Here is a 27,811-nt window from a genome sequence, read left to right on the forward strand (position 1 = left end):
TTGGCTCACTGCAACCTCTACTTTCAGGGTTCAAACAATCCTGCCTCAGCCCCGCAAGTAGAAGGCATGTGCCACCACATCCAGCTAATTTTTGTATTTTTTATTAGAGACAGGATTTCACCACGTTGGCCAGGCTGGTCTTGAACCCCTGACCTCAGGTGATCCGCCCACTTTGGCCTCCCAAACTGCTGGAATTACAGGTGTGAGCCACTGTGCCTGGCCTGAGATTATATTTTTAAAAAGACATTCAGCTGTATGATTTTAAGTAAAGCATGATTAGAGTACAGAAAATACCCATGTACAATACAGAAAATTTGAAGGACTGTAATGTATATTAGCATCTGCTAGCCAAAGTAAACTTCTAGAGTGAATATCAAGGCTCCCAACCCCCAAGCCTCAGACCCATATGGATTCCTGGACTGTTAAGAACAGGGCCACACAGCAGGAGGTGAGCGGCCTGCAGCAGCATTACTCCCTGAGCTGCTCCCCCTGTCAGATCAGCAGAAACATTAGAGTCTCATAGGAGCACTAACTCTATTGTGAATTACACATGTGAGGGATCTAGGTTGTGTGCTCTTTATGAGAATCTAATGCCTGATGATCTGAGGTGAAAGCCTCATCCTGAAACCATGTCCCTATCACCTGTGGAAAAATTGTCTTCCATGTAACTGGTCACCAGTGCCAAAAAGGTTGGGGACCACTGGGGGACCACTTTTAAATAGCAGGCAAAATAGAATATAAAGTAAAAGCATTGATAGAGATAATAGGCATTGAAAGAAACAATAATCTAAGAAGAAGTCATATTATTTATAACTTTGTCCCTGTTTAACAAAACATAAAAAAATACAGAAAAAGGAAATTGAAATGATTGCAAGAAAAAATTTAAAAATCCACAGTTCTCTCAGAGATAGATAGATCAAAACAGATAGAATTGATAGGATAATAAATAATACATTATTATATTTAACATTTTATACTAATAAAATGAAAATATTTTAAATAATATAAGCAGTTTAATTTTATATATCTGAGCATATAGATTTATATAGAACTTTGTACTAAATAAAGAACATGCATTGTTTTCAAGGACATGCAGACTATTAACAGAAATTGTTCATATCCAGATGCTACATGATTTCTAAACAAATGAAATTGTTGACTAAAATTAAATTAATTGAAACCTCATAATAAATAGTGAACACTCCTTCAAAAAGACCTTTATAAAGTAAAAGTAAAAAATTCTTGTAAATAGTCCATGGGATGAAAATGAGAATCACAATGTTGAACAAAACAATGAGAAAACTCCAATGGTAAAAGTTTTGTTATGTAGCTAAAATGTACAAAGATGAAAATATACTTAAGTGGGTATAATAGGAAATAAGAAATAATATAATTTAATGAGCTAAGCTTTCTTTTTCAAGCTGGTTGTGGTGGCACAAACTTGTAGTCTCAGCTACTAGGAAGACTGAGGTAGAAGGATCACTTGAGCCCAGCAGTTCAACTCTAGCCTGGACAACATAACAAAAACATCATATCTTCTCTAAAGAGAGAGAGAGAGACAGAGAGAGAGAGAGAGTGCATAAAATAATAATAATGAAACAAACCCTACCTAAAATATTAGAAAGATTTAAAAGATAAAATTATAAAGAGTACTAAAATAGAGAACGTAGATATTTAAATCTGTTTTTTGGAAGAAAGAATAAAAATCTGAATATATTGATAAACATAGTCAAGAGCTGGCACAATTTAAAAATTCTAAGAAATTAATAACATTATCATTGGAAGTACCATGAATATATAGCAAAAGACACTTTAAAAACTGAAAAAAAAGAAGGAGAAATTAATCAATTGATCTTTGGGAAGACAACAGCAAAAGATGCCAGTTCTCCCCAAATCGAACTATAAAGTCAGTGCAATAACAATGAAAATATCAATAAGACATTTTATAAAATTTGTAAACTATTTCTAGAAATCAAATGTAAGACAAAAAGTAAAAAAAAAAAAAAAAAGTCAAAATAATACTGAAAAGAAGAAGAATGGGGTCTTGCCTGGAAGACATGAAGCTTTATTACAAAATGGCAGTAATTAAAACATCGTGGCATTGGTTAGGTGAAAACTAATTCTTATCACCTAATTTTAGAAACTTAGAAATATAAATAAATGAGGCACGAAGGTAGAAATGACTTAAGTCTCATAGCTATGGTGGCAGATTCAGGACCAAAATTCTTGTCTCCTTAATCCCAGGCCTGGACTCTGTTTCCTACAGTGCATGTTACTCTCTCACATGCTGTTAGACAAGTAGAGAGTTTATAAATTAGAACAGTCTGGGTCTGCTATAGTAATAAGCAATTCCAAATCTTTGTAGCTTAAAACACAGTATATTTTTCTTGCTTAATTACATATCTGACTGGGTCAGTGTTGAAGTCAGCTCCTCATAGTCATTTAGCAACTTAGGCTGATGGAGTCGCTGTCATCTTACAACTGAACTGTCTCAACCTCTTCTGTCATTTGACCTTTTCCGTCACTGTGTGAGGGCCAAGGAGAACCTAGAGGACTCCGCAGAGATTTTTCATTGCCTTAGTCCAAAAGTATTATATGTCAGTTCCATCCACATTTCACTGACGACAACTTGTCACATGGCCCTTCCTGATTCCAGGATGGCTAGGCAGTATATTGAGCTGTAAGTTCAGGCAGGTAAGAACAGGTATATACTGATGGACCTTGGATTACAATTACGTGTAGTAAAGTGAAAGTAACTCTGAATTGTTCAGCTGATGATTCATATCAAATTCTTTCTATCCCATTGAGGTTTCTAGTTTTTTAATGTATTCCTGAATATCTGTATCCTTATCCTAGGATTTGGAGAATAAACATATGACAATGTAAATCAAATGAGTGCTTTTGACTCTGTGGTTAAAATGTTTAAAATGATAAGCAAAGAAGGAGGATGAAAACCATGGTTTGGAGGTTTGCCCATGGTTCCCAAGGGTCTGCTTTACTTATGGAAGGGAAAAAGGCAGGTCCTTAGTTCACCAAATTCTAACTTCTTGGCCTGAAAATGTTCCCTCAGCTTCCCCCAATATTTACCCTTTTTACAGAAACTAGAGCTTATTTCAGGAAAAAGTCTGAAGCAAAAAGAAAATTGTGAACTCATAGAATTTTAAGAATTCTCTTTTCATAAGAAAAGTTTTTTGCCTGAATTTAGTACAATTCATTCAAAATATACATAGAAAAAATGTTTTAAACATTTTTACTATTATATTTATTTTTTAAATCTATACAATTTATACCAGGAAGTCAAAGGTCAGTCAACTCCTTGATAAAGGTTAGTAATCAAAAGCGATTCTGAAACTGATATAGCATCATCAACTCCACTGTGGTGCCGAAATGTAAAATATAGATACTTTGAGAATGAGGAATTCAAATTTTAAAGATTTGCCCTAAAGAAAAAAATTCCCCAACTTGGAAACTATGCCCATCAATAGCTTTGATTTATGTATAACATACACATGTCCTGTATTTAATAGACTACTATGCTGTTATAAATTCATTGATATAGTCAATGTCATGGGAAAACCCCCATCAGTTATTCAAAAGTAGAGAGCAGATTATAAAATAGGAAAGTAGATTATAAAGTAACATGCATTCTGTAATCCATATATGAAAACTATAGCTATATTTTCATGGTTATATATGCAGAGAGATTAGCTAAGCACAAAAATGATGGCAGTTTGGATGGTGGCATACTGGGAGACTTTAATTTTGTTCCTTTTTGATTTTATACACTCACTTTTTTTTTTTTTTTTTACAAATCTCTATACATTTTGCAAATGTACATTTATTTTGAAAAGACAAAAAATCTTAAAGAGTAGGTTTGGAGAACAAGTTGTACAATATCTGTATATTGTTTTTCTACAGATGCTGGGTATTGAACTACAATTGGGTTTCCAGGAAAGACCTAAGTTATCTTTTGGCATATTAACACTATGAATATGTTTTACCTCTTAACTACACACACACACACACACACACACACGCACACACGCACACACACACACTATTTTAAGGTATGAAGAACAGTTTAAAAATGTAAATATCCTGTACCTCATTGGAGATGGATTGAAGCTCTTTTATTCTAGGGGCTAATTGATAGACCTTTTAATATCATCTCAGGGTCAAGAAGCCAAATATATTATTCCAAGTTCTGAATCGCTTGGTAACCTTTGTCTTTCTTTGTATGAAAAAGAGAACTGCGTGTGGAAGAAAGTGTGATCTCTGGAACAGCAATGTAAGAGAGGCAGGATCACAGACAGTGGTTTGGCAAATGTTAGGTTATGCTCTGTGTCATCACTTCTTGTGTTTCAGAGGGATAACATTTACCTCTGTTTTTCCCACATATGCTTCTCATGCTCCTGCTTTCAATTCTAGGCTAGGTTTTGAAAAATCAAAAACACGTTTTGTGGGTTCCATAGGAGATTGCAAACACTTTGTGTCGAAGCAGATCCTGGAGGGGGTGATTACATAGGCTGGGTAGAGAGGGCCTGCTGCTGGGCATCCTGCCTCCAGCCCTGTTCTACATCAGAAAAAGTCCATGCATCTGTGCTCTGTTGCCTGCCTGGACTGTCTCAGCCACACCAAAGCCACAGATCCCTCTGGGCAGGGAGGGCAGAGGAAGAAACGCAGTGCTCTGTGGGCCAGGAAGAGAAAACCTCTAAATATTAAGGATATGTCTGGAAAAAAAAAATGGTATATCTATCCTAAGAGATGCTGAAAAGAAATACGAAATTTAGTCAGCAAACTTTCTTGTCTCTTGATGCTCAGCTCTTTTAGTGACAGGTTTCCTAACCCTCTCTTTAGCTGTTTCTCCTATTTATTCTTATTGTCCTTCCTCTGATTCATGCATCTCCATGAAAGTACCACAGACATTCATTTTTGAGAAAATTTCTTGATTTGGATTTTCAGCAAAGCATCTTTGTGCATGTGCAGGCCAGTGTTCATTTGTGGTCTGCCTGTGAGAACTCCAAGGGCTCGTGGAGATAATTTTCTCATCCTATATACAGCCTACTACAGAAGAGACATGGCTGTCATCAAGGGATCTGTGCCATCAGAACATTTGGTTTCTAGTCTCCCAAATCCTCTTTGTTTTTGATCGTGACATTTCTTCATGCTCAGATGCATACGTGATGTAACATTCTTTGTTGATGTTCTGAAATGTGTTTTAGAGTTATTTTGGCTTCACACAAAATAAGAATGGGGCTCAAAACTTTCTGGTCGAAATGCTAATCTTTGGGGCTTTTTCTTTTCTTTTTCTCCTGCTTTTCAGTACTATGCATATTTGTAAAGCTTTACACCTAAGAATGGTATTTAATGGACCCTAGACTGTTTTGTTGGAAACAGGGCAAATAAGAAGTCTCTCTAGGGGATTTGTGGGCCCTTATTGTGGTGCGGGAGTATGCCCTAAAGGGGAGCTCCTCGCAGCCTAATTGTTGACGAGTGATGGAAGTTCAACAGCATGGAAACTCTACTTTGCGCTTCAGCTAAAAAGGTGCTTATTAAGGTAGCTGGGCTATTTTAGCAATTTGCGTTATTTTGAAAATCCAATTTGGTAGCTTTATTAAAGGGCACTAATTTAGTGTCTTAGGGGAATATATGTTTAAAGGAGCTTGTCAACAATCTTCGATGTTTGCCAGAGTATAGGTGAGCTCATTTCCCCAAGCTGGTGTTACCTGGTTACATGCATGCTCCTCAATTTCAAACATAATACAAAATAAATTCAAAAGCCCTCAAACCGAGAGAGGAACAGCACCACTCCCTCTTTCCCAAGTACCACCTCCCATTCCTCAACATAGGGTGCTCTTGGTGCATAAACACATCTGCAATTGACATAGTCAGTCTGTCACCTAGAGGTCTAATAAGGAGGACAAAGGTTTTAGTTAGTTTAGTGATAATTAATATATGACAGTCTAAGAGCCGTAAAGCATGACAACTGTTTTAAATTGTTTAAAAAAATAGAAACACTTTCTGAACACCTAGAAGAATCACTTACTGCTCACTGCCTGCCTAATACTCCCAGGGGTATATTTCAGTCCCACATTGGGACAAAAATTTTAAAGTTGAGTAGTTGAATGCTAATTATCTACATAGCCTCAAATAAACTTGAGCCTTCTACAGTTCCCACTATGTTGACAAAATATTATGAGAAAAGTTAGAAAGTTTAGTTGAAGCAAATTAAATTATTCTTCTTTGGGATGCTTTCTTTTAAAAATAAAGCTTAAAATCCATGAGATACTACAAAAAATATTGTCATCAAGTTTGTTAATACACAGTTAAGCTATGAAATCACTGTTTTGTTCTTTTAAGTAATCACTGGAGTTTGTACTAAGAATACTGACTTCTTCCCAGCTATAATTTCTAATCCAGTTTATAGGACTGGGTTCCATTTTAAAAAAATAAACTATCAGAGTGAATTCTGATTTTTTTTTTTTTTGTAGAGGCTTTGTGTTATGATCAATCTGCCAGGGTTTCCTGTTAATAGATTACCTGTCTAACCATTTGCCGAGATGTAGTTCTGTCCAGAAGAGAAATCAAATACACCAACTTTCTTCCTATACAGTCTCAATTTCCCCCAAAGAAAAATAGGTTTTTCAGAATGACTTGAGATGAAGGAAAGGGTAGTAAATTAGAAATGCTTTCATAATTTTCCTTTAAATTTTATATGTTTGGAAGGAAGGAGAAAATACCTGTAAAAAAAAAGCACTTCTGGAAATGACTATGTGGAAATGATCAGGATGTCGATCAAAGTAACAGTTTTGAATTCTTTGGGTTCGGTTTGCCTGAAACCTCATACAGCAGATTCATTCTTATTCTGGTGAGAGCTGAACACCAAGGGAGACAATTTCAAATAGCTGGAAAATAATTACCTACTCATCAAGGGTCGGTACAACCTTATTCTATTTTTATAGTAGTTTCTAGAAGTAGACATATCATTTATTTGAGATTTATAATCAATATCTTAGCATATATGAACATGGCTACAGCTGTAGAAATCACATTTCTATAATAATGCAAAGGCATTTATGTTAATAAATCTGTTTGTAATCTCTGTCATTATGGTTGGGTGTCAATAAGTGAAACTAAAAGGATGTGGACAATTTCATGACATGTTTTATGCTAGTTATTTGTTTGTTGTCTATTCATGGGGTTACTAATTACAGCTGGTAAAAGTTGATTTTCTCCTCTTAGGTTTATTGTGGGATGGGGCTTTCATTTCACCAGATACATAGTTATTCAGTGTCTACATTTCAGAAGCTGAATTGCTGGATACAGTCAGAATGAGCTTTGGCAATTCCATGTGTGAGTGTACAACTACAATTTTGCTGCACATTAATAACAACCTTGCAAAGAAGCCCAGAATCAAATGCCTTGCTCTCAGCTGGGAGCAGAAAACTAGAGTGGTATATCTTGGTTGGTGACCTATAATGTTGGAAAAGTAGCTCTACATTCACTCAGAAGGAGTAGGTGGAATTCCGGAAATTTATTCACTCTCCTTCACTACGCCTTTTCCTTTTTTTTTTTTTTTTTTTTTTCCTTCCTTGTAGTGTGTTAGTGAGTGCTCCGAGACAATGAAAAAAAAAAATGAATTACAGATAATAAAAATAGTGCATCTCTAGAACAAGCGGTAAAATCAAGGCTTTTATTTCTTCAGGTGTCAACTCTGTTCCTTCCCCAGGTCCTACCCTGCCCAGGTTTCTGTGTCACCTCTGTGATTCCAAATCAGCGATCAGGCGGGCAGCGGTCTGGGCAGTCACCCACAGGGAGTACACTTGCTGCTGCACGCTCGGACTTTCAGTCTTGCTCAAAGCAGAGAATCTCCAAGAGCTCTGAGGCTACAGATTGATTCGGGTGGGGCGAGGTGTTATTATTGTGGGATTGTCTCTGCAGAGTTGGCCTGGAGAGTGAGCGGTGGAGGGAGTGGAGCAAGGCATCGTCAAGAGTCCCCAGGAGTCCAGGGGCGCCCCCCAGACGGGTACGCTGGAGGGCCTGGGCACGGGGGACAAGAGAGAATACATGCCCGCTGGCTGGGAGCAGGGAGGCGGTGTGGCGGGGCAGGGGGCAACGTGCCAGTTTTCTCTCTGATTAATAATGCTCACGCTGCTGCGCGTGGCTCATGCGCTTTGTCTCCAGCCTTAGGGCTGGCGGAGAACGGCCCAGGGAATGAGTGGTACCGCGGGCGCCCGGCGCACCCAGCAGGTGCCATCACTCTGGATGGGCCAGTTCTGGATGCTCCCAGTGGCACAGACGCGGCGACATCGGCAGGCGCCCGGCTGCGGCCACCTCCCGGGTGTGGCGGGTCTGGGGCCCGGGGTCTCCGGCCAGAGCAGCTGCGGAGCCACGTGCAACACGCGCGTTGCCCTCAGCCCGGGCGGGGACCGGACGCATCCGGGGCTGCGGGGAGGAGCCGGGCGCCGCCCCCGGCGGCAGTGCCAGCCGCGTGGGAGGGCACGGACCGGCGGAGGGGCAGACGACGGAGGCGGCCAAGCGGGAGGAACGGGACCGAGGGATCGACCGAGGCTGGCGGGCTAGGGGTGGGACTGGCAGAGCTACGGACAGGTGGGAGCAGTCAGACAGCCTGAGAGAGAGAGACCAGAACGCAAAGAGAGCTAGAGCATTAAGTAGGCAGGGAGAGGCACACAGAGATAGACAGCAACACTCGCGTGCTCCCTCCCTCCACACGCCCTCCTCTTACCGAGCGGAGCGGCCAGGGGCACAGAGTGGGAGAGGACTGTGGGCACAGAAGACCGGAAGAGGGACGCTGCATTGCTGGTGGGACGGAGAGATTCGGACGGACGGACAGACCAGCGCACAGACTGGCAGCCTGCGAGAGTGGCAGCTCTGAGAGCAGAGTGCAGGAAAGCGAGAATCCCGCGCTGAGCTGCTAGTGGGACCGACAGACGGTCGGACTGACAGACGTGCAGACGGACAGAAGAGCAGACAGGAGGCGGGGGCGCATTCACTCCCGGCGGCCAGCCGGGCAGAGAAGGCGGCGGTGGCACCTTCTGAGCGCGTCTGGAGCAGAGACCAGCAGCAGCAGCAGGGGCATCGGGGACGCAAGCCGCGACCGAGCCGCCGCCGCAGCCCCGGCTGCCACAGCTGTGCGGGATCCCAGCCGACACTGCAGAAAGCTCCTTTTACTAGCAGTTAAATAAATCGACCAAAAAAACAAAACAAACAAACAAACCCAACAACAACAACAACAACAAAAGCCAAGCCAAAAGCCAAAACAAACTAATCCAGCCAAATCAATCATTGAGAAACAATAATATTAATAAAATCCAAAACTAAATCAAACCAGTCAAGGCACCAAGACGCAGGGGGGATATCCACTGGTCGATCAAGGTAATAATCAAGGTCTTCCGACGTGAACATTGCACGCCTTTTGTGGATTTTTAGAATTCCTTCTTTCTTTCTGCCATATATCTGTCTGTTTCTTTTGAATTATTTCTTGTCTGTATTTCTTCTTTGTGTTTGTAGAAAGCTGATGTTGTTATACATGTATTGTGCTTTTTATGTTTCGTCAAGGAGGGATGGACTCTCCTTCCCCCAAGAAAGACAGATGTGGAAAGCTGGAAGCTGGCAATGTTTTTCATCAGAGAAGTCTACAGTGATTTGTATAGGCTTTATGGTAGAAAGTTTGCGATGCTCTTTTTGAAAGAGACCCATTGAAGAGGTAGAAAGTTATACTCTGTTGTTCTATGGAAGGATTGGGGTCCTAGGTCCCAAAGGGCTCAAGGGGAAGAACAGAAAAGATGTTCAGTTTTATTTTGACATGTATGAAATCTGTGCTTCATTGCGAATCACATTTCTGTCTCAAGTTGTAGATATGGTGGTAGAATTGAGTTGAATTAGACAGGTGTTTAGAAAGTTTCTTAGGAATAGGAATTAATTCACTCAATGTTTATGCATAGAAATATAGCTGGGGTGGATGTGGTTGCTGTCAGCTATTCAGGTTAGTTACCTGATCACCTCCTGAAGATGTAGGATCAGGACAGAGTCCAAGCCTAAAATAAAAATCAAAGAGAGAATGGAAAGTTATAGGGGTGGGCAGCTAAGAAATATAAAAGGCTGGTAGAAATCATTTTCATTAGAATGTGTTCAGAGTACAGATATTCATTTTAATTTTTGATTTCTTTAAATTTTTTAATTTTTGATTTTCTACCAGTATGACAGCCTCTCAAATCACGAAGGATATTCTCCGAAGTTGAAATGAATCTGTATAAGATTTCATTCAAATACAGAATAAATTCAAATGATTCCTAACCCCTCCTCATCTACTTTGGAGATAACAACTGCTATGATTGTTTTAAGTAAACAGAGAAGTGGAGATGACAGGAAATCATTTCTAATTTGTTAGAAATCAGAAAACCTTTGACACACTTTAAAATAAATACACCTACTCCTTTGATCCTCTGTGTATGTATTACCACAGGGCTTAAATATCTTAATAGGATTTTAGTTAATGTCATTTTCATGAAAGAGTCATTTGGAAGCCAAGAGCTCTATCTATGTTTTCGTTCAAATAGCCGAGTAATCTACTATCTTGACAGTAATTACCTCTGCTGCATTTCTAATGTGAATTGCATGTGAGAGGTTATGAATACACTCTTTTCAAGTGTATGTGGGTTTTCAAGGTATGTATTTGTGTTTGATCCTATATTTCCTTTGTTATAACATTCTCCTGCTTTTCATCACTTTGACTAATATTTGTAAATTTTCTGGAGAGTGAGTTTGGGTATACACTTTGAGGAATATGCTTCCTCATTACAAAAGATATGGAAACATAATTGATTACTACACTTGCTTATCAATAGTATTTTGATTTTGTTTAAATGAAATGTTTAAGATATGTGGATTGCTATGCATTCATGTTTTAAATTTATCCTCTCTGGGCATGATTTATGCCATTGGATAATTAACTAAGTTACTTTAGAAGACATGCCTGTTAAACAGAGTACTTTGTTTAGAGGAAGCATATTTAAAGAAACTTATACAGCTAAAGAAATTGACTTTCATCTCCTCAGTGACTTAATTTCACTACATGATGATTTGTCCTTTGCAGTATTTAGCTCAGACCAAGACAGAATTGTGTGTGCTATTAGATTTGCAAATTGCTGATCTCCCAGTGACTTTCCCTCTTAGATCCCAGTTGAGTATGGTTACCTTGAGAACTGTGGTATTAGCCGTGTTAGAGCATGCTCCACTGGGGAGTTCTGTGCAGTCTATTTTTAATGCTATTTAATGAAGGAGCGAGCGCCTCACTCAGCAATAAAAGAAGCATGAGGGAAGACAGAGCAGTGCATGGTTATGGATACTGGACAAGGATATTTGGAAAGGTAAAGGCTGACCATTGGATATGGTAATTTTAATTAAGTCCTAATGTATTGTATGAATGGAAATACTGATTTTTGTTTGAGAATTATACATGAATAGTTCAATAGGTGTTTTCGTAAACATCTTCACTAGTTCTTAGAAAGAAGACTCAATAATTTGAGTTTTTAAAACTTGAGGGAGATACTAACCAGGGAGTTCCTGCATGCATACTATTTTTAATACAAGCTGTCATATTCTTGGGTGGTGGGAAGTACAGAAATAATTTCAAATTCCTAAAATATTGTTCTGCTGAAAGGTTGGGAGCTTGTAAAACATTCTGCGAATAAAATAACTAACATGCTTCTAAGATACTACAATAACCTGAAGCTCTGCCTTGTGAATTGCTTCATTTTCTTTTATGAACTTGGAGTCCAGGTCCAGAATTGTGACAACTAAGAGAAGCAGGAAGTTTTGATTGAACTTGATAGGATATTTGGGGTGCTTCTCTCCTTAGAATTAAGATAAGCACTACAGATTATCTTACTGAAGGCTAAATATTTTAAAAACATAAATAGCAGAGGCAGCACTGATATGTTTTGGAATGTTACAATAAAGGGCAAAATATCTTAACGTTATAGAGTGTACAATGGAAGAAGCCATCTGTCTGCAACATTTGCATATATGCAGAACACCTGTCTTGAGGTAGAAAGTGAGAATGTTCAGTCAGAAAGGTCTTGTGTTGATTTTCACATTAACAACATACTATAATCAGGTTATTCTTTTGTTCAGAGTAAAGCTAATTAGACAAAATACTTAAGTAGTTTCAAGGTTAATAAACATAAGAGAAAGTAAGCAGTTTCTATTAAATGCGAAGGTTAGTCATACAATTTTTGAATGAAGCTGTTAGAACAATGTGCAAAGTTGATCTGAATTTTTGCCAATTCTAATGAAAAATGACCCCCAAAAATAAACTACTAAGGAAAACACATCACAATGAGTTACTGTGATTTTTTGTTTGTTTGTTTGTCTTTTTGACTTAGTTCTAGAGGAGAAAAACAATTCACACTGCCTAAAATATTTCCCTTAGTGGTCATGCCTTTTGGACCACAATGCTGATACCTTTCTCAAGCTTCTCAGATGAGTGGGCATTCTCATCGGAATTCAATGTCTATTTTGTCTGTGGACAAGATAATGATAAGCTACATAAGTAGAGTGTAGAATGAGTCAGCCACTGAAGGCACAATATACAACGCAGCCAGAAGTGAATATGATTGAGAATTCTCATTAGTATGAGGAGACAGTTTGAAGTCCATAAGGTTGGAAATTGCAAATTAATCATTTGTATACAAGTCAGTTTAATTCAGATCTGCTTTGTGACAAGGTTAGGAGAGAATGTGGGGCTTAAAGGTGATGTCGACAATGAAAGCCATTTCTTCATATGGTAAGTACTGGCATCATTCTAACTGGTATCACATGGTAGTAGCCTATTTAGAAATTTGTGAATCTCTAATCACAAAAAGAATTGACTTCCTTAAAAATATATTATATCACCTGGAAAGTTCTGAATATATTTTAAGTCAGCGATGATGCATTCATAAAACATATACTTCCTCTCTTTAGACAAAGGATCTTTATGATTCCAGAAGCTCTACATTTCTGTGGACTTTGCCTTCTTTTATTTTTTATTCTAGCATTTTATGTTAAATATGATAAATGAATTTCAAGCAAGGATGTAAGCAAATGCTGAAGGACTGTTGAAGGGGAAAGAAAATATTAACAAGACGTATCTGTAACTAGATTTGTTTTTCTTAGGGTGTCTTTGCATCTGAGTGTTAGTTTCCTTTAGGTGGCTTTATGCCAAGTTCTAATAAATTGATTATTTGTAGTGCCTTAGTCTTATTTAATTAATTTTGCTCATCTTCGATTAATTTTGACCCTAGATATTGAAGTACATATTACTTGTATTTATATCATAACCAAGGATCTATGAGGATTAGATATGAGCTGAGATATGAAGTATTTAAATTATATACATAATATGTTACATAAAGAATAAAGTGCATGAGAAAGAATATCTGGTTCATTCAGCAGTTTTTAAATGCCTGGTAACATTGTTATCTGTGGTCTAAAGATATTTTCTTTTGGCATGAAATGCTCATATAACATTTTGAATGCACCTTTCTCTAAACTTACTGAGACATATCTGTGCTCTGAGAAATAGCTATGCAGCAAACCAAAAAAGTGAATTGAAATAATTACATCAAGACAATGGAGGGGATATTGAAAAACAAAGGGGTTTGTTTGAATGCATCGAATTGCTCTCTACTTTCAGATTGAATCCTTAGCATCATATTATGCTCCTGTTTTTCAGTCACCAGTATAGCTCCTGGCATTTCCAGGTGGAGAGAATGTTAATCACTGTCCATGGTCACAGTAGATCAATATTTTTTAATTTTTTTACACACTTTGCCCAGAGAAATGTCTTTTGGCAGTTGTATAACCCCTGTTTAGTATACCTTTCAATGCGACAGGTTTAGAAGATTTTTGTATACGTTTTGTAATAAAGTGATATATATATTAGGATACAATTGTAATTGCGACATTAAAATGTTGAAGCATTAGTTCAAAATTGTCTCATTCAAGGAATATATTCCTAATTATTTATTAGTCATAAATTCATACATTTTAAAAGTAATATACATTACAATTGTTCCTGTTATCTAGCAAAAGAAAATCATTTCTTTTTATCCAGGTAAAGAGGGCAAGTGTCCACTAGTAATTATCCCCTTTAAAAACAGGCCTTTTACTACATTCTCACATTTCACACTACTTCAAGATAATACAATTCTTAAATTAGAAATCTGTTTTGAATAACACACAAAATATTAAGATTTTGTTAACAAAATCCCTTCTGTAAACATTGGTTTTAAGATAATTGCTAATAAAATTTGCTTTTAGTTTAAGGGAAGGATTCAAGATTTTTAACAAGAAAACAATTACGTCACTTTTTATTTCAAATATTCTAGCGAATTTTCTAGAGTTTTTTGGTATATTATGGGTAATGTTTCTATGAAGAATTGTAAAGTGTAATATATGATCTTTTTTTCTGCAGCTTTTTCATTGAAACAAATTCACAAAGCATATCTACCTAGATAAGCCCAGTCATCTCTCACTGATACCCACACAAGTTAGGAAATAATTCCTTGTGATAGGGACATTTAAAAGAACTAAGTGGTTCCATGGCCAAATTTAGTGCTGGAACTCTTAATAATTGATAAGCATTCTTTTACATTTGTGTCATCCTTGGTTGCTTCTTTATTATACACTAAATACTTGAGATAAGAACAAGAACTCTCTCTAGAGAAACAAAAACCAGAGAAGTGGTTTTCATATACTTAGCAGATTTCCTTTTAATTGCTGAGATACAATACTCATTCAGAACAGTCTAGTCCATTGGATCATACACTAAAAAAAAAAAAGATAGTTTATCCGTGTTGATATATTTTGGTCTAGTTGAAATTGAGAAACAACAAGCGAGGTAAAATATTTCAACATCTTTAAAGAACAAAATTGAACATCAATTTCTAAAAGTTTTATGGTCCTATGAATTCTGATAAAATATCCTTTGACACGTAAATCAGAAGGCCCAGCTATCATCTAATTGTTCAGTGATTCAAGTTGCTTTCAGATTATCTCACTACTGTTACATAGACCTATAAAAATCGAGCCACTGGTCAATAGAGGGTGAAGGAAGAGCATGTCAACTCACCGAAATTCAATGACTCCTCGTAATTGTTTAAATTTTATTTGCCCATAAATTCAATGGAAAATGGAAAGATAACAAACTTATTTTTCAGCTTTTTGTATGTTTCTAAAACCGCAAGCTAAAGTCCTCACAAAAAGTTCTAACATAGAGAGATTAAAAAAAAAAAAAAAAATCTATACTCTGCATTTACATGTTTTTCTTAGCATTTTGCTTGTTGATATCTATGTAACTTTGGTGGAAATCCCAGTGTTGCTGGCATCAGATTTGATTTAATCATCAAAGAGCTTTTGGACAGAGAACAAGTAGATTCGATGTGAGTATGTGACAGAATCAAGAATTCTGCAGCATTTGCAAGCTTTAACTACTCAATGCTTCTTTAAAATAATTTTTAAATGGGTGTAAAGAGGCTTTTGGTTAAAAATATGGGACTTTATTTTCTTTGTTTAGAAAAAGAAGATTAAGGTTTTTAGTCAAGTCATGATTCTTTAAGCCAATGTGGCCCATAGCTGTATTAAAATTGCTATTAAATTCTGCCAAATTAATTAATCATTAGGATTCTGCAGTCATATTTGACTACTTCTTGTAACTGGCCTAGAGGAATGATCAAGATAACACTCTTTGATGGCTTTGTTTATATTTTGTTTATTTTAAATTTACTTAGATATGCTGATGTTGTAAGCATTTTTGGAAATTGTCAAACAACTGGCATTGCACTAAATTCAAAAACTTCACAGCAAGGAACTAGCTAGTATTAATGATTCATCATTTTTTTCATTCTCATGTCATTTAACTTTGGTCACAACACTTTTTTGTGTGAAGATTCAAATTTCTCTCCAACGCAGAAATTTTCACATAATCACTAACAGCGTTCTGGAATGATAAGATAATCTAGCATATAATCATGTTGCATACATATGCTACAGCTATCTGCTTACCCTTAGCATTGTTAAACACTCTAACAACTGAATGCCTTAATCTTTAATTATCGTTATCATTGTTGTCTTCAGCCAGAACTATGGATGACTCAGTGTTTTAGTGTTTCTTCATCATCGAGAGGTAGGAGAGTATACGTAGCTAATGTGATAGAATGTGTATATTGCAACAAGCTTATACATCTTCCAGGATAAGAACGCAAATATCCCTCCAATAGGGAAATTATTTTATTCCAAAAATAATTGTAATGTCTGTGTTATTTGTCTGATATAATGTGGGAAGCCGCAGACACAGATGTTTTGAATTCAGTGGAGCTTCTGATTGAAATTCAGATGAGAAGTAATAGAGAGGTTGTATACCAAAGGTAGTCTAGGAGCTTATCTGAGCAGGAGCAGATAAATGAGCTGTAAGTGATGAAGGAAGGCTTTACCAAGGAGACGCAAGGCCCTCCATGAGATTCTGCAGGTTAGAGAAATGCACACAATTAGGATTAAAATGAAAGGTCCAGGGAAATAAGTGCTAAAAGTGGTGTATCTGAATCTCATTTTCTGTGACTTACCTTCATAAATATGCAGTTCGCCACCTGAATTGGTGTGTGGTACTGGTGTTTGGTTTTTGGGTCTGAGTAAACAGTGTGACGATGGCCAAAGTTCTAAACCTCTCTGTGCTTCACAGTTTCTACAGTGAAAGTTGTGTAGTGACATTGATCCCGACTCAACAACTTGCTAGTTGTGTGACTTTGGCAATTTAGTTAATTCCTGATTGCTTCAACTTTCTCATTTATAAGGCGGGAATAATATCTACCTTTCATGATCAAAGCAGAAACAAAGCCCCTGACACATGGATATTATTCACTTAAAAGAAACCACTTTCCTTTCACATAAAACATTCAGAGAGAGATTTACTCTTCTTACATTTAAGGATCCCCACCTCCATTTAAGAAAAAAAAAATCTTTTGGTAATTTGGAATACAGCTCTCCTTCATTGCTATCCCATAATATTTCTGATGGCTAAAATTGGTTATGCTTGACTCTTTCTATGCTATGAAATATTGAAGGCCAAGCCAAGGTAGTAACTAATCTCAGAGGTGTTCATTGTGTAAAGAACATGATGCTTAATAAGGGCATAATCTTCTGCCAGTTTGTAAGGGAAGAAATGGTCTAATTCAGTTGTCTAAAAAGTTAACATATGGGTATTATCTCTCTGGAACATTTTAGTTGTGTAATTTCTACCATTTAAATGAGGTGAATAAAGAACCAAATCATTGAATAGGAAACAATTGGAATGAATCCATGAAGGAAAATCCTAAAATCCTGCACTAGTGGATGGGAGCTGGGACTAACAACATATTTGAGGTAACATGAGAGAAACATTTTTCTATTCTGCAACAAAGCAAATGGAGCTTTGGCCTCATTGAGGGGTCCTTGGCACTCCCATAGAAGACTCCAGCTTCCTGTCTCCAAGCACTGAGTGAGCTGTTTGGACAGGGCCACTGATCTGGCCTCTGATCCTAAATTATCTGCATTAATTTTGCTGAAATGAGTCAGCACTCTGCCTCTATGAACATGGCCAGAGGAGGGAAAGACTTCTTTCGTAACTGAGGTTTAAACAATTGGTTCCCCTATCAAAAAATGGAGAGCCACAGATAGTGTTCAACACAGGAGAAGGTGAGCTATACAAAGCAGTAAATGCATCCGATAATTGCATTTTATCTCCTATTATAAAATGGATGTCAGCATTCTTCTGGGGAATAGCCTAATCAACTATTTATCCAACAAAATTTATCAGAAGGTGTCAGAGAATAAATGTATATTTCTTTGCTATCCAAATATTTTTTTGGAAAACAAACAAAAACAAGGAAAGTGTAGACATATTTTGTTCATATATGTATACATATGTATTGTTAGAGTCAACATGCTTATGCACAAGTCATTTAACTAACTTACATTAAATACACACAAAGAAAGGCCTATTTCTCAGTCCATTTTTCATTGTCCTTAGCAGTTGTTGGCTAGTATAGTGCTTGCATGTGGCAGATATTTAATCAAAGTTTGTTGAATTAAAAATTGACCTTTCTACTGATACTCAGAAATTAAAACCTACTCTAAGTAAGGTTTTAATTGTATTTTTCCCTGAAGTTTCAGCTTAAGCCGATTTGATATTCATTTTTTTTGAGAGAACAAAAACCTGCCCTTATATGTAGAATTGTAACTACACTAGCTATGATTTTGGTTCTCACAAATAGTTTCTTCTTCAGATCTCAGACAATGACTAGGGATTTGATGGGAATAGCAAGGCTCGTAAGAGTTCAATCTGCTTAAGCTGACTACAAACATTACCTTTCAATCTAAGTGGAAGGGAATTCATTAACACTCAGTTAATATGGTCTTGGAAGAAAGAATGAGGCAAAAGCACGTTTACAAAATATTTCCAAATCATTGTTACACAGAGCTAGAGGCAACCCATCTTTATTGGATGTGTGCCTTTGGAGGGATTAACCATGGTGAAGGACACCCAGCATGTGAGGAAGGAATTCACTCCTCCAAAGAACAAGCAAGTAGACAGTGCTGAATTAGAAGGCAGGGATGAGGGACAAAGGGAGAAGAGAATATTAACAAATTGGAGACTTTCAGACCCCCTTCCTGCTTTAAGCAGAACAGGTGCCACCAAGCTATAGGAAGCTCTTCTCTTCCTGCTACTTTGGAAAGATGATAGGATTAACCGCAGTTAAATAGAAAATCATTTAATCCAACTGGACCATAGAGAACTGAATTCATGTTTTACCCGATCTATAAAAATAATCTTGTTTGAAAGGAAGGGGTCCAGCTGATTACAAATGAAATGAGTTTGCTTTCTTAATTTGTTTCCAACATTTTAAGAAAGGCTAAGTGTAATGTTTAAACACACACACACACACACACACACACACACACACACAATAAAATAAATAAATAAATAAATAAATAAAACCTTATACCTTAACTTAGAAGAGGAATACCTTATCTTACTTCTCTGAGACTGTGGCAGGCTTTAGAAACATATAGAAAGCAATAGATTTTGACACCATTGATATTATTATCAGGAAGCCAGCAAAATATATTCGAGAACACATTGTATCAAAGTAAGGGAACGTCCATGGAAGCCAAATTGAGTAGCCAGCTGAGTTCTTGGGTGATGGCTAACAAGGCTTGTCTTTGCATCAGATATCATTACCATTCACTCATTTATTCATTCTTATTTTTCAAGTATTTATTGAAGTTTTCTATGTATCGTGTCTCAGGCTAAATACTTGGGAAAACTTGATGTGTAGGATTTTATAGGCATTTGGATGAGATGAATGCATTTTAACGTTTCTAAACAATGAATTGAGTAATTGAGGGTTTGTCAAAAATCCAAAGTTATAGGTAGACAATATTTTGGATGATAAAGCAATGTGAATTAATTCCAACAAATTAGAAAAATCTTTCTTCACCAATAAAGTTAAGTAGGAAATCCCTAGGGAGTACACTTTGAGGGTAGAAAAATACTGGTTTCCAGAAAACAAACATGGAAGAGTGAGCACCACTGAGAAGCTTTGGTGGGCAGGAAAGTTCTGTTGGTGGTAATAGGCCACAAAGTAAAACCATCAGTTAGGTTGCTCTCCAGCAAGAAAAAACACCATCAACCAAGACAGATGTATATGAAGTTAGTATGAACCAGTCATATTCTCTTTTTCAATCCCATTACATCATACATTTACTATATTAGTTACTAGGGCTGCAAGCAAATGATTAAAATTACATTGGGATTATGAACAGGAACGAAGTTCAAGGTACCTGATCAGAGTAAAATATAGAAAATATATGAACCAGCCTACTTATTTAGAATTAAAAATTAGGTTTATCAAAAGACAAGTTATTCTTTGAATTTGTTGTGAGATTCCACATTTGTGTGTTTGAGAGAGGAAACAGGAAAATCATTTCAGAAATAAAAAGTATAAAATGTTATAAAATCTATTAATCCTTAATAAATTAAAAATAGTGCCTGTGATCAGAGTAAGATGAAATTTAAATGGTTCTGTAGGAAAGCCACAGAGGAACAAACGATTTGATCTGTAGTCCATCTGAAGGATAGTCTCTTTTTTTTTTTTTTTTTTTTTAAGATGCATTATTTTTTCATTGGCAGCAAAAACAAGTTAGATATTTGGAGGCAGAGAGATGTCTGGAGAAATATGTATTGCCTCTGACCTGCCTCTTGTTCAAATACCTTGCTCTGAAATACTGAGAAAGAACCTATTTTTGAAATTACCTGTAAGCAACAGGATTATTCCAGATGATATCTAAGATCTCTTCCAGTTTATAATTTCCATTATTTAATGACACTTTTTTGTATAATATTCACAGATCCATTTTTATTGGCTTGTTCATAAATGTTAACTATGTTTTTATTCTTTAGTCCTGGAAGTAAGCACTAATGCTACCCAACAGGAGCGAAATTATTAGAAGGTGCTCTTATCAAGAATAGTTGGTTAAGAAAAGAGAATCTGGGTTCCCAGGCCTGGGCTCAGATCCAACTCTGCAACTTACTAGTAAGTTTCTTAAGCTTTCTAAATCTCAGCTGTTTCATTTCTAAAAGGGGATTGTTCTAAGAACTAAATATAAACTTCTTACCTCATTTCTTGGTATTCATTTTTTTCTGGTGATCATAGTTTCAGAGTTTCTTATGTCCTTATCACTATGTTTTATTGATTGCATAGGCCTCACATAAATAAAGCATCCCCATAAAATCCCTCCCAGTCGGATTGAGAATGTTTTCATGATGTGGCAGTTGTCTTGGGTATTTTCTTCAGGCATGATTGGAATCTGTTTTCAACACAGCTATACTCTATATGATGAATGCTTCCATGTCAACGGTTCAGTGAGGAGAGGCCATCTGTGAACACATAGAGTGCAGGCCATTGTTTCTAGAAGGCACTCCTTGCATAGACAGCAGGATTTGACCTTTTATAAGCTTGGATGGGCGGTAGAGACTTTGAAAAAGAGATTTGGGTATTCACGGGTGATTCAGAATTCTATGTGTACGCAAAATTCCATGCAGTATTTTATAATCTACTAATGTGACTCAGCTTTGGGTAAGATTGTGGCTCTGGTGGTGATTTACAGAGGAAGTTAACTAGGCCTCCTAGATTTGTCTAGTAATACTGTGGAGAGTTTAGTCTTAGCATCCTTCCAGGAGCAATTTGGGACTGTCATCTAAGAACTAAGAATGATTTCAAATAAAATTACAGTAAACTTGTGACTTGTTCACTTTGCAGATAAAACCAATGGTTATATCCAGCAGAAGGCCATTTGTATAATAAAAGATTTGCCCAAAGGATATAGCAAGAGAAGAGAGCTCTAAAATCAATTTTTCTAAAATCACTGAAAACATTACCTCATTGTTTTGATCTAGCTGTGAAAATAGATTGTTTTTTATGTTTTAAGAAAGGATGAGGAGATATCACTTGTTTCATCATTTATTGATTGGATCCTTAGGCTTAAGCAGGGATCAAACGGTTAGCACTGTTAGCCAAAGAATTTACAGCATTGAGACAGAAGCAGACCTATAAACTTAAATGAACTGATACATTTTACTGCAAGTCTGGGTAAACTTACCTAATATATTGAATTGACAGAAAGCCAAAATTTAGGTATTCCTGATGAGGCACATCGATAAAGGGTAAAGAAGATCTTCATGAAAGGAGTGTGATGTTTTTCTGAACTTGTTAGAGAAGCTACCATGTGGCCATTTGTGGAGGAAATCTGTACTTATTTCTGTATCGATTAGGTCATTTGTGCCATTTGTTCTGCTCTGCAGGAATTACTTCACTTGGCTTGCTCTTCCTGCACTCTGAATTACCTTGTTTCTCCAGGCAAAAATTCTTACCAGTATAGAAATCCAAGATTTCTGTAGCCTTGTGAATATTATTTGCTGAAGGCACAGGGAGAGTGATAAGTGAAAAGTCGTATTCTTCTACTGATTTTGAGTTTACCATTGGATCGTGCTCGATCAAAAGCTACATGTGGCATTGTGATTTCAAAGAAATAATTTGTTTTATTTTCTTGCACTGTGAATGTTACCTGCTATTTATAAACCCCCTCCTGTGTGAAAGGGACTTTGTGTGCCTATGTAGTGTCCATACTTACCTGCTTTTTAGCTGTGGTCATAGCAGTGACATTATCTCTGTTATGATATATTTAGGGATTCTTGTTTAAGGAAGCATGAAAGATATATATTTCATCCTTAATTTTTTCTTTGTAATATGAATTACCCTGTAATATGTAACGGCCACACAGAACAGAGAATTCGATTATCTCATCTGGGTATCATCTAACTAAGAATTAGGAGCTAAGGGAAGTAGGTATAGTGAAGCCATGACAAAGAAGGCCATGGAAATTAATTTTTGAAATTGCTGCAAAGCGCATGGAAATTTGTCTGCATGCTTCACAGATCTATTTGTGGCTGCTGTTTATGGCATGAATGATGCCATGGACTATCAGCTCCTGATTTTACATATCTTTGGGACACACTTTCCCCCGGTGTCAAAGGAAGTGGGTAGGTTTGACATCACGGTGATCTAAATGTGAATTCCATCCTGCTTCTTACTCACCTAGCCAAGTTAATGAACCATTGTGAGTTTAATATTTTCTTCCTGAGTTACGTGTAAAATACTTGCCAAATAATAGAAATGATAGCTGGTTCTGGCTTTCTCTACATGTCCTGACTATCCATTAAAACACTGAAACTTCTAAGAATATGTATACTGAAATTGTATGTATATCAGTATTTGTTTTGAAAATACTATAAAGTTGTGGTTTGTGTCACAAATATTGTATCAGTCCATGAATAACTGGAAAAGTAAAATAAATTTGGAGGGTTGTCAGATTCTGTATCTTTGGCTTTTATAAAGTATCAACAAGATATATAATTAAGTAAAAAAAAAAAAAGGAAAAAAAATACAGCATATCTAAATCCATATTTGCACTCACCACCCATCTTAATTTGAAGCAATGAGGTTTATTTAGGGGACCTAATGGTTCACACTTAAGAACAAATAGATGCCCAGTAATAAGTGATTAATGGAAAATATTTTTTCAGAAAATAAATGGTGATCAAAGAGATGAAAAACGGTTTTAAAGATGCATATTAAGTGATTAGTGAATCTTAAAGGAGAATTCCATTTTCATTTTTTTCGCTAATGGGTTCACACGGTTTGAGCTTTTAAGTGCATGCTTTAAGTTACTCTTTTGTGATTCTTCACAGTTAAGGCACATTACCTTGCTCTTCAAATATGTGTTCTCAAGATATTCCTCTGTAAACTCAGGGAAAGGCGCTATATTATTTATTTACAACCTGTCTTCTGCCCCATGGGGGAGAAGTAATACCAGATGGATAAAGGTATGGAATTTACCGATATTGAGGATGAAATTATCCGTTCTCACTAATACATTTCTCCTGCAATTATCTTCTGAAAAACTTAGATAAGAATGAGCCCGTGTGAGCTTTCTTCGCAGACTGTTTGTCCTCAATTTGTTTTCTGCCAAGCGAACCAAACACCTGGAATGCACACGATCATTCCTTGACTGTGCTTTCTGTGTTTGTTGGCAGAGGGTGACGGTTGCTTTTAGCAGATGTGCAGGGTCAGAGCGGCCTTTTTATCTTTCTACCCTCAAGAAGTCAGTTTCTCAGATAAAGGAAGTGGTGAGGTTAACAGATGTTTCAGCCCTACCCTGAAATAAAAGTGAAGCATAGTAGGTATCATAAACATGTTTATTAATTATTTGTCAAAGGTAGTGCATTTGTTAAAATATTTGGAAAGAGAAATTTAAAGGCAATGTTTAATTTTTATTAAATGTTAAATCTTATTTTATGACCTAAAGTAAACTAAAAAATCAAAATAATTTTCTTTGTTTTCCCATTTACCTAACTTGAAGAAATGGCAAAATCTTAGAAATAATATTTACAGGTAAATATAAAGATTTATTTGTTATCAATATATTTTACATTATGTACATAAAACATATTGCTACAAATTTCTTAACCTAATTCGTCATATGCATTAGCTAGCTTTACTCGGGTAGGTTTTAACCTACGACAAGGGTATAAGCTTTATTTTACTGTTGAGAAATATTTCTGCAGAGGTAACAGAAAATAAATATGCATACTCTTTGATAAATATATATGTGTGTATATTGATATATACATTTATATGTGTATATATTTGAGCTTTCTTATTATAAAAAGAATAATCTTTATTATTATGACTGATGGGGTGCTTCAGTCTAGCTTATTTTCTACTTTTTTTCTTTCTGAATTCACTTTTTTCATTGCTAATAAACAATATCCCATTAAGGCTAAGATTATAGAAGAGAATCAATGAAGAGAGGAAACTTGCCTGTACCCCTCTTCTCTGCGCATCACCGCTGATGAAATGGCAAGATAGTACTAGAGAGTAAGATGATGAATGTATTGTTTCAAATGAGGACTCAGTGATTTCTGTACACTTTAGATTTTGATTTCATAGCTCTGCCCCAGTGACCAAAATGAGCTATACTGTATGTCTTTTAAATGCCAATTGGTGATTCAGGGCCCATATTTTAACACAAATGAGCCATCCTATTCCTTAAATGAATACTATTACAGAAGGAAGTAAATGTGAGTTTTCTTATGTCATCTCAAGGGGAAATCTCAGATGGTGGCACTCCTTCTATATCACATAGGAGAGTTATTTCTGAAGCAGTAGTTCTCAAAACATCACATACATGAGAATCACCTGAAGGTTTATTGAAATACAGAATTTTTGGATTCAGCAGGTCTGTGGTGGGGCCCAAGTATATGCATTTCTAACAGGTTCTTAGTGATCTGGATGTTGCCAGTACATGAACCAGAATTTGACAACCACTGATCTAAAACATAAAACTTTTTGCCAGAATGTAGAATTTGTATATGATTGACATTTTATAATCTAAAAACAAAGGAATACTATAAAATTTCAAAACAAACTAATCTTAGAATAACTTTGAATTTACTTTCATTTAAAAATTATTTTTAAAACATAATTTTAAAGGAGGTGATGAGGATAGCAGACTCCACTCGACAGAGTTAAGCAGCTTCTGCTTTGAATGATCATTGAATACAAATTTCTCTCTAAGATTGTGTGTACTAAGAGTTTCCAGTGTAGGATTATAAAATCCACTGAGATATAATTATAATCCCCTAATCCACAAGACTGGATATTCTAAAAATCAAGGAAAATTTTAAAATAAAAATTGGTGAGCATTAGAGATTAAAACTGTCAACACAAAAATGTGAAGACAAAGATTTATAACAGCTTTCATTTCAACTGCCCCACACTAGGAACAACTCAAATATCCTTTACAAAGTGGATGGATAAACTGCAGCACATTCATCGAATGGAGTATTGCTCAGCAATAAACAGGAGTTAATTACTAATTGACACAATAATTTGGATGGATCTCAAGGGAATTATTCTGAGTGAAAGAAGCCAATCTCTAGACATTGCAGACTGTGTGATTCCATTTATACCACATGTCAAAATGATAAAACTATCATGACAAAGGACATATTGGTGACTGCTAGGAGATATGACAAAGGGAGGGGTGTCACTGTAAAGGGGTTGTATAAGGAAGTTAAAAAACTAGGACTATTCTGTAGCCTGATAGTGATGGTGGTTATATAAATGTATGCAAGTGTCAAAATTAATAAAACCATACAGCACCTAAACAAGTCAAATTTACTGTATAATAATTTTAAAATTAAAAAAGGCAGAATTATACTACCATTTAGCTACATCAAGTAACTGAATCTGCACAGTTATATGAGGTAAAAGTATCAATTTATATAAATAAAATATGCTTTATTTCAAACAAAAGACATAAAAAAAGATATGATCTCTATGAGAAGCATTTTTCAAAACAAGTACTAATTCCATTTTTTCCAGGCAGAGATCCTAGGCAAATTTTGGAGTCTGGAAAAATCTGGCTGACATAGTCCTTAACTGTGTTACCCCTGGTACCCTTCCCCTATTTCCTCGTTCGGTGTTTTTCTTAGAATCCTTTCCTGTAAACTTTTCTGCTTTAAAAACGATTTTCATGGACACGTTTATTTCTCTCATTCAGACTTACTGTGAAAAACTGACAGCCCTAGAACTTTCATCCAGTTACCTCCCACATATATGTACACGCCCTCAGAAATTACCATCCATTCACAACTTGAAGAGCCCAGTGGTGGCTACCTCAGGGCTGGATGCCCATACCATTCTGAAGTAGCTATAATTTTTAAAGACACTAAGGTCTCTAGAAATGTCTGGAAGATCAGGTCTCCAGAAGTACTGGCAGTTTAATTCTAGCCAGGGCTCTGATCAGGTGATATCAATAAACATCTGTTGAATAGATGCATATGTTTCTCTCAGTGAACGAGTTAATAGCTAATATATTTATAATGGCAACTCTGTGTGAAGTACTCTTCTGAGTACTTTATGTATATTAATGTGCTTAATCCTACAAACCACTTTTGAGTTAGGGACCCTTATTATTTCCATCTTCAGATGAGAAAACTGAGGCACAAACACATTTGGTAACTTGCTCAGAGTCAATGGTGGAGTCAGTCTTCAAGCCCTTGATGTCCAGCTTCAGAGTCCACGTAGTTAACCGTTCCATAACACTTCTCTGCTTTTTGTTTTGTTTTGTTTTTTGTTTTGTTTTTGTCTATATTTCCTCCTTTTACAACAGACTGATATATTTGTTAATGCATATCAGTTTACATATATACAGATATTACAGATATATACAGTTTACATGTGACCCACCAGCCTTAGATAATTCATAAATCTTTGTACAGAAATGACTTGGTTGCACCAACTGGGGAATGCATTCAGATTCCAGTGTTTGAGCTGAGCTAGACAGGATGCCAATGGATACGTGGATCTGCTGGTGTAGAAACAAGTGTGGATAGAGTTGTAGTCATGGGCAGAGGGAGAGGGCAGCTGAAATGCCTGGTGATACCTGAAGCGTTGTGGTGCTGTTGTGGGGGCAGACATGTTGGCAAGCTTGACAGTACGGTGTCTCCTATCCTGTGGACACTTTCCCCTTGCAGAACCAGAAAACTGCTCTCATGTCAGTCAGACTTGAGTGCTGCCTGGTTAAATAAGATGCTTTTCCAAGAGGAAGTTTGTCTGAGAAGCCTACTACCAGCCTGATGAATCTGCTTTTCCAACTTCCTTGGTTGAGCAGAGAAGAATTGGCTGAGGAACCCTTCACCTCACTTTTTCTCTGATTCAATTTGTGGAACAGACAGAGTTTTACAAAACTCCAATCCAAATCTTAGAAACAGGAGGTTTTCCTTCCATTCCGTGTCACGCTGATCATTCTTATGTTAAACTCTGATTATGTTCCCCACAGGCATTCTTTTTTTTCAAAGATAATCTCAGTTGACTTAGTCCTAAAAGGCAACTGTGGGTTGAGGCTGCAACAGCCTAGGGTCTGCTCCATTCCTCAAAGTAATCTCCAAGCCTGAACCCTAGCATGGTGGTCGAGGTGAGGCTCCATAAACCTTAGAAATAGCTCTCCCAGATATGACAACATTTGGGCCTTAGACCAGTGGTCATGCATTCACTCTACAGTAACAGGGGCTTCTATAGTTAATTTGGTTCTCAGTTTTAAGATTACTAGAGAATCAAGTGTTGAGTGTGCACTTTTGTATGTTAGT

The 27,811-nt window shown here is 36.6% G+C and overlaps 1 protein-coding gene across 3 annotated transcripts in view; it reads left to right on the top strand.

Annotated features, from left to right (window-relative positions):
• The first annotated feature begins 8,168 nt into the window (after positions 1 to 8,168).
• ARPP21 (cAMP regulated phosphoprotein 21) overlaps positions 8,169 to 27,811 on the top strand; it is a 157,916-nt gene continuing 138,273 nt past the window's right edge. Inside the window, exon 1 of one of the 3 annotated variants that reach the window (XM_025375238.1) lies at positions 8,169 to 9,396. The gene's annotated coding sequence lies outside the window, so the exon portion shown is untranslated. Of the gene's footprint in view, positions 9,397 to 11,151; positions 11,391 to 27,811 lie in introns of those variants that run through there. The other 2 variants (XM_025375233.1, XM_025375234.1) reach the window with 2 other exon arrangements.

This window comes from Theropithecus gelada, chromosome 2 (genome assembly GCF_003255815.1).
Source record: "Theropithecus gelada isolate Dixy chromosome 2, Tgel_1.0, whole genome shotgun sequence".
Lineage (NCBI taxonomy): Eukaryota > Metazoa > Chordata > Mammalia > Primates > Cercopithecidae > Theropithecus > Theropithecus gelada.